The 7,846-nt window shown below is 39.9% G+C and overlaps 1 non-coding gene across 1 annotated transcript; it reads right to left on the reverse strand.

The window, feature by feature from the left end:
* Window positions 1-6,437: 6,437 nt before the first annotated feature.
* Window positions 6,438-6,571, reverse strand: LOC115872957. Its single transcript, XR_004048152.1, has one exon. It is a non-coding gene; the product is annotated as a small nucleolar RNA SNORA84 (small nucleolar RNA).
* Between the last annotated feature and the right edge of the window lie 1,275 nt (window positions 6,572-7,846).

The raw sequence follows: 7,846 nt of genomic DNA on the forward strand, positions 1-7,846 counted from the left end.
GTGTTTTATGAGATGGAAGAGGACTTTGTGAAGTGGTGTCGGACATATGGGCTAATGTTGGATTTGTGGGCTTGGGCAGCACTGGGTTGTGATGTTTTCTTGTTGGGCACCTACCCTTTATATAAAACTCTCTCTTATATGACTTTCTGTGGATTTGTTTCTCTAATGTACCCAGACTAACACAATACTTGAGTATAAGCCGACCCAAATATCAGCCAAGACACTTAATTTTACCACAAACACTGCATAGAAAATGTGTTGAAAAATGTGGCTTATACACAAGTATATACAGTACTTGTTTCTGATTTTGCCCACCAATATTTTATTTTATGTCAAGTAGACTCATCATTCTTGAAATAGTGTCATGATGCCATAAAAGAGGAAAATAATACTAGAGAGGCACAGATAACAAATGTATCCATTGTTTATAGACTGTTTTCTTTGCCACTATCTTTCTGCATTACAGGTTGTTAATACATCTTCCTCCCATCCTGATGCCACATTTCCCTTCATATCCCCCAGCTTCTCAATTATTTTCTCACCATATAGACTGAATAAATATGGTGAAAGGATACAACACCAATTCACACCTTTCCTACTTTTACAGCAAGTTAGTAGGGCTGCCTCTCAGTCCATGTAAAAGGAAATGTTCTGGAATTCCAATTATTTTCAATGCTATTCATAGTTTGTTATGATCTACACAGTTGAATGCCTATGTATTATCAATAAAACACAAGTAAACACCTTTCTGGAATTTTTCTGCTTCCAGCCAGGATCCATCTGTCATCAGCAATGAACTCCATTGTGAGACATCCTCTTCTGAATTCAGTTTGAAATTCTGGCAACTCCCTGTTCATTTACTGCTACAACCATTGTTAATGATCTTCAGTAAAAGTTTACTTGCATTAATGATATTAAAGATATTGCTTGATAATTTCAGCATTCTATGGAATGGGTACAAACATGGATCTTGGCAATGAGTGTAGAATAAATTACTCAACTCAATGGTGGGAATTTAATAAATGTATAAAATACCCCACACTCTGTGCCAGATGCTGGGGATATATAAGTGAAACAAACATAGTTCTTTCACTCACTGATCTCTAGCCTTCAAAGTATATTTCATTTGTACAGCAGAACTTTGGTTACTACTATTACTTCAATACCTTGTGGAATGCCCAGTGGACAATCCTAGAAACATCTATGCTTTTATTACTTTAATATTTTCTGTTTATAATGCACATGATGGCCCATTCACAAAGTGTTTGGCTTAGTTTTTCAATAAGAAATATTCTTATTTCATCACAAGCAGGTCAACTGTTTACTACCTTGACATCATAGGTTCTCAAACTTTAGTCCTTTTCATGGGGGAAAAGGGCTCAGCGCTCCCCTGGACATTAAAACCCAGCAGTAATACAGTCATAATCCAGGGCAAAGTGCAAGTATCTGCTTTTGCAGCCCTCTCAGGTCATTTTAGCACCCAGCTTTTTAAACATGGGTGTATAGTGTTCTCGTTGTACCAGAAATGCCATTGAAAAAGACTTGTGATTGGCATTCCTAAAGTGGTGTACGTCAGCATCCTAGTTCAGAACCTGGCTACACTTTCCAAATCACTTGTGGAGCTTACATGTAGAGGATTAAAAAAAAATCATATTAGCAAGGCTGGAAAACCCCACCCTTTCCCCACTCACACTCGTGATTCTGATGATCCAATGAGTCCAGAAATGAGTGCTCTCCGCCACTGGGGATGGAGTTCATGAGCATTGTCCTGGCAACCACTCTGGCAATTCAGGCAATATTGAGTCATGCTCACTCTGAAATGTCAAGCCTTAAATGCCTCTAAAACAAACTAATATTAGTTTTACTCTATAGACAACTACTCAAAATAGAACAAGTTAGAGTTAGCTTCAGGGCATCTATTATCCTACTCTTCATATGTAATCACTAAACCATTCAATATGGCCACCATCATGATTTTCAAATCCATACTTTCACCTCATTTTTGTATAGGCCCAGCCTTAATTAATCTGAACTGGGTCTGTCCGTATTTTTCCAATGATCTTTTAGTAATTTGTCTGCTCTAGTCTCTTGGGCCCTCTAATTAAGTTTCCCCACCTCTTTGTGATTGATTTATCTGAGAAACAAACCTATCACAACTCCCAAGCTAAAGGACAATTTTTCCCTCCATTGTCTATAACATTCAGTCTTAATACACTGACAGAATTTAAGGTCATTCTCAAACTAGTTAAATCTATTCTTTAAATATTATACATGCCTTGTGCTCTGACCACTGCAAGCGAGCAGACAGCCCCTAAGCACATCAGGTACCCTCCTCATTCTTTGTAGGGCCAATTAAATATTACTTTTCCTGCTCTGCTCCAATGTGCTTATCTTTGGATTTTTTTAAAAATCAAGTAGAGTTTGCGATATGGTAATTGTTCATAATTTAAGAGTTAAAATAAATACGTATGCAAATAATAATTCCTAAATGAGTAACAACATCACACACACACCATACATATACAGATATGGAATGAGGGACTATGCTGCGTTAAATGGATTAAGCAGGGGACTGTGTGCTTCCAGGTTCATGTTTGACAAAAGAGCACAAGTCACGTTGGAAAGCCAATGTGGCGTCACCGTCATTATTTTCTGAACCTCTTCTTCATTGTCATAAGCAGCAAAAGACAAGTAATTATCTTGAAACCTCCAGTTTTTCCTCTCTCATATGCATTCTTCCCAACTTCTTTCCCAAGTTTCTTCTTCTGATAACAGAGATATTGAAGGAAACAGCAGGTATTTGCTTGTCGATGCCCAGAGGCTGTCGCTATCTAGAGAAACAATGTCCCAGCGTTCTCTCAAAAAAAGAAAAAGCACACTTTGCATTCCCACTTGGGTAGTTCTGCCCTTCCTGTCTCAGGCTAGTTGGCTGTGATCTTTTCTCTGAGACGATAATCTTCCATTTTGGACCTTTAACCTCGCTCTCAGCCCAGTCCCTGCCCTGTTCCCCTTTTCCCATACCTCTGACTGCCATGCGCATATATTATCACACACACAGAGCAGGTGTGTACTAAATTATTAAATACGCTCTTTTAAAACAAGCCAACTTACACGTTGATTCACAGGTGGTAAAGGGACCTAAGCTACCCAATCTTATCATTCGCAGAGCTCCGTGCCCCGACTGCACTACTTGCGAACTTTGGTGTTTTTAAAAAAATGCATTTGATAGAAGCAGAATGGTGAACTTGATATAAAAGGGCCTCCAGGCAGAGCCTCTGGACTTTGAATTGATTGAGAAAGCTCCATTCCCTTTCAGAGATGGAATCAATGTGATTTCGGTAGTACTAAAGAAGGGTCAGTCTTATTATGTTAGACTATAGGAAGTGTTCTCTTAAGGTTTAAGTATGAGACGAAGGGTTTACATGAGTGTTGGAGAAGTAGGAAGAATGGATTGTAGAAACATTCAGTCCTTTCACAGTCTCATAACTTCTATCTTATTCCTAAAGACTCTTTCTTCATGTACATCCAGAGGGGATCTCTGCTTTTATAAACCTGGGAGCTTGAATAGAGGCCTGTACTGATTTAACCAAAAGTATCCTTCTACTAAAGAGTTTTGATACATCCTGGAGTAGCACATGAAGTTGAAAGTTGACTATAGGCTGGTATCGAGAGTGGTGCTGTCCACAGCAGGGTGGGGATGACACTGGTGGCTGCATCCTAACCATATTTGTCCAATACTGGTCTACAGCTCTGGTTTAGCTTTCCCATGGATCGTGGTTTCCTGCTTTTATGTCTAGGGTTCAATCTTCGGTTTGCCCTAACCTTATGTGAGACATATGCTAGATTTCCCACATATCTTTTCCCATTTCTTTTCATGTAAGAACCATGCACTTATATTCTGATCCCTCAAGTGTGTGTCTCTAAGTTTTTATTCTTTCTGAGGCATGTCCTTTGTAAATCTGGCCAGTAAATTCAGACTTGGTGTTTTTTGTAGTATCATTAATGTCAAATGTACACTCATTCTTCCAAAGTGTTCATTTCTGAGTACACACACACACACACACACACACACACACACACACACTTGAATAAGCCATACTCTTTTTGTTTGGGTTCTACAAGAGGTGTTTATAAGTAGTATAAAACATGAATAATATAAAGATTTATATATAGTAATTACATAAAGATAATTAATCATTAACAGTAACAATTTTGATTCAACAATTGAGTTCAATGTTTCATTTTAGGCAGACATTGCCTTTCGATTTTGTGATCCATTATTAAATAATTATCAGAATTTATCTCTTAAATCTTATATAATAATAATATATAAGTGATGGTTTGGGGACAAATATGCCAATGGGGTATATGTATAACTCCTGGCCTCAAGAAAAATAATCACAGATTTTCAGGGCATGGAATGAACATCAATGCTACAGGTGAGAGGAAACACTGTACTGGATGGGACAGACACTTGCAATCTGGGGAGTACGTTCTCCTTCTTCTGAACTCACCAGGAAAGGTAACATTTTAATAAGGTCATTGAAGCATGAATGCGATCATCACCATAAACAGACAGTAGTGCCAGGAGTAAAGCAACAGTCAAACCAGTTGCTGTCAAGTTCATTCCCATGTGTGGCACAAACGTTTCCATAAGGTTTCTTCTCAGAAACCTCTGGTCAGATTCAACCTTTCTGCCTGTTGGTTAACAATGAAAGAAAGGTATAAACTAAAGCAAAAAGGATAAGCAACCATTCTAAAGACAATATAAAACCCAGTAGGAGTGTTTGTTCTTTTCTTCCCTGTAATCAATATTTCTTGATTGATTAGACTATAATAGGAGGTTTAATCATTATTTTTAAGAAATAATCATGATGATTGGCTTTTCATTATGTACTCACTGTGCAACTGATACTATGTGCTTCGGGTGTTAGTTCTTCTCATGGTTAGACCTGTATGAAATAGAAGCCACTTCACTTTCAGTGTCTTTTTGGATGAGAAGACGAGGATTGAAACATAAAACAAGTTGGCCGGAGTGACTGATCAATAAGTAACAGAGTTGGGCTTGATCTCTGTCCAGCTCCTGGGTCACTGACACTCTGCTGGGAGGCCGGCAGAGTCTGCCCCTGAGTCTCCATTATTTCAAATCAAGACTCTCTCTCTCTTTTAAGGGAAGACCCTTAGCACAGCAACAAACCGCTCTTTAAAATACTGCTTATGACCAGTATGCTTTCATCATTTCTTAATATCACAAAATAGCAGAAGTTTCTGATCAAAGTCGGAGTCTTTTTCCAAATTAAATATATGTAACTTTGTTAGAAGAAAAAAAGAACCATGGGTCAAAGGAGATGTTTCAGCTTTTCTCTTCTAAGAGAATGCATCCTAAGAATTTGATTATATTTAGGTTTCCCTTCATTAAACCTTGGATTTTCCCCCCATATATTTTAAGCATTTATGACTATTTATGAAAACGTGAGTGCCAACCAATCCCAGTTCACACTTTTATTTTAAGCATGTTTATTCTTTCCTGGTTCATCTTCGTCAACCCTTAAGACCACCCACCTCATTGGCATCAAGCAGTCCTTTATTCTGATTCAGGAGAGGGGCTGTGCTGATTTTCTCCCTTCCATCGTTTTCACTTGGTACAAAAGCAATGTCTGAGATAGGGCAAGATCCCGAGTGAATCAAGAGAGGGAAAGCAGAAACGTGTATATTTTGTTATACACACAGCACCTCCTTTTCAGAGCATACCACCGGAGCGTGTTACTCGTGGAGCCTTTTCCTGGGTCAGTAACAATAAACGCGAATGATAAGAGATGGCTAGGTTTCAAGTTCTCTCTGGGGAGTGAATATTCTGAATAATTCTGCAAGCTCTGGGAAGTCAGGTTGTTTACAGGTATTGGGAACCTAGCTGCGTAGAAACCATGGGAAATGCTTACTTATCCAGAGGTGAAGAAGGGGAGTTACAGAAATTCAAAACAGGATCAAAATGATATTTTAATAGAAAGAAAAAGAGAAGTAAAACCAGCATTTCATCCACCAGAAAGTGCTGGTACCCCTAACATCTCTCTGAGAGCTGTTGCAGAGGTGTTTCGGGGAGTTTTTAGAGCCCCTGGTCTCAGTTGGAGAAACTCAGGTGGCACTGTGGTTAAATAACACAGTTGCTAACTGAAAGAAAGGCCAGGAGTTCAAATCCAATAGCTACTCTGAAAGAAAGAAGCAACAACCTGCTTCAGTAAAGATGGATAGCTTTGGAAATTCTATAGGGTCTTTCTGCTCTGCCCTAGAGGGTGACAATGAGTCAGGATTAACCCAGGAGCATTGGGGTTGGCCTCATGCTGGTTGGATGACATATCCTACTACAGAAAGGCCAGGCTACGGAATGAGTAAAGGAGCAATTAAGTGTCATACACACTAACAGTTAAGTTTTGTTTGTTCCATGTACCAGTGACCGGGCTATGGAGGCTGCTGAAAAGGAACAGCCCCCATGCAGACATCACAGTGTTGCTCTGGCCCATGGCCATTGACTGGAAAGCTGTACTTGAACAACAGCACCCAGCAACCACAGGGCATCAGTTAAGTTTTGTATAAAGCACTTTGGGCTGCCGAGTAAAAAACAGTTTGCAAAAGATTAGTTTAAACCCATGAGGGCTGAAGTCCACCTGACCTAAAGAGAAAAGAAGGGAATAGTTGACACCCACATGTAGGATTGCAATCTTTAAAACATGACCCTGGGTGATGCGAACAGCTCATGTGCTTGCTGCTAACCAGAAGTTAGTCTCCTTGAGTCATTCCAGTGTGTCTCAGAAGAAAGGCCTGGTGACGTTGTTGTTAGGTGCCCGTAGCGACCCTGTGCACAGCAGAAGGAACCACCACTCAGTCCGGGGCCATCCTCGCAATTGTACCTATGGTTGAGCCCGTTGTTAGAGCCACATGCCAATCCACTTCCTTGAGGACCTTCCTCTTTCTTTCTGCCCTGCTACTTCACCAAGCATGATGTCCTGCTCCAGGGACTGGTCTCCCCTGACCACATGTCCCAAGTCTGTAAGACAAATCTCACTATCCTTGCCCTAAGGGGCACTCGCCTGTACCGCTTCCAATAAAGAATGGCTGGTCCTTTTAGTAGTTCGGGAACTTCGGCTAGTCCTCGCCAGCACCACAAAGCAAATGCATTGATTCTGCGTTCATAGCCTTTATTCAGTATCTAACTTTCATGTGCATATAAGGCAATTGAAAATACCTAGCTTTGGATCACATGTCATTGTATGGGGTCAGGCCTGGTGATACATTTCTGGAAAACCATCCAGGGGAAACCCCAACGCTGTGGGGTTCAGTTCTGTTCTATACACATGGGATTGCCATGAATTGGAATCAATTTGATGGCAACTGTTGATTGCTTTTTACATATGCTCATCCATATCTAATCAATTAGAGATGTGTGTGTGTGTGTGTGTGTTCAGCTTCTCCAGGTTTACAAAGCATCAGCTCTTAAAAATCTGCATACAATGAGTGGTCCTGATATTTAAATCAGGGACTTAAAAAATAAGTAATCCTTTGCCACTACAGCCTCCTTTTCTGAATGCTAAAAGCAATTTCATTCTAAAGGTAAGTGTGTCAACTACCTGAAGAGAGAAATTCTCAAAAGTGAAGTTAGGACAGGAGACACTCAAAGGTTTCTGCTTTTGCTTTTCATTTCATTTCATTCCTATTTTGACCCTTGTCCTTTACTTTGTACTGAGCCGCAGCAAGAACAAGGGCACAGGAGCTAAAATTGAAATTGCACAAGTAGTCCCCGGGACCTTAAAGCTTGACAGGAATATTGGTGTTTGGTGACATTAGCTTTAGG

Source organism: Echinops telfairi, unplaced genomic scaffold (genome assembly GCF_000313985.2).
Source record: "Echinops telfairi isolate 266 unplaced genomic scaffold, ASM31398v2 ScPeMD7_4;HRSCAF=17, whole genome shotgun sequence".
Taxonomy (NCBI): domain Eukaryota; kingdom Metazoa; phylum Chordata; class Mammalia; order Afrosoricida; family Tenrecidae; genus Echinops; species Echinops telfairi.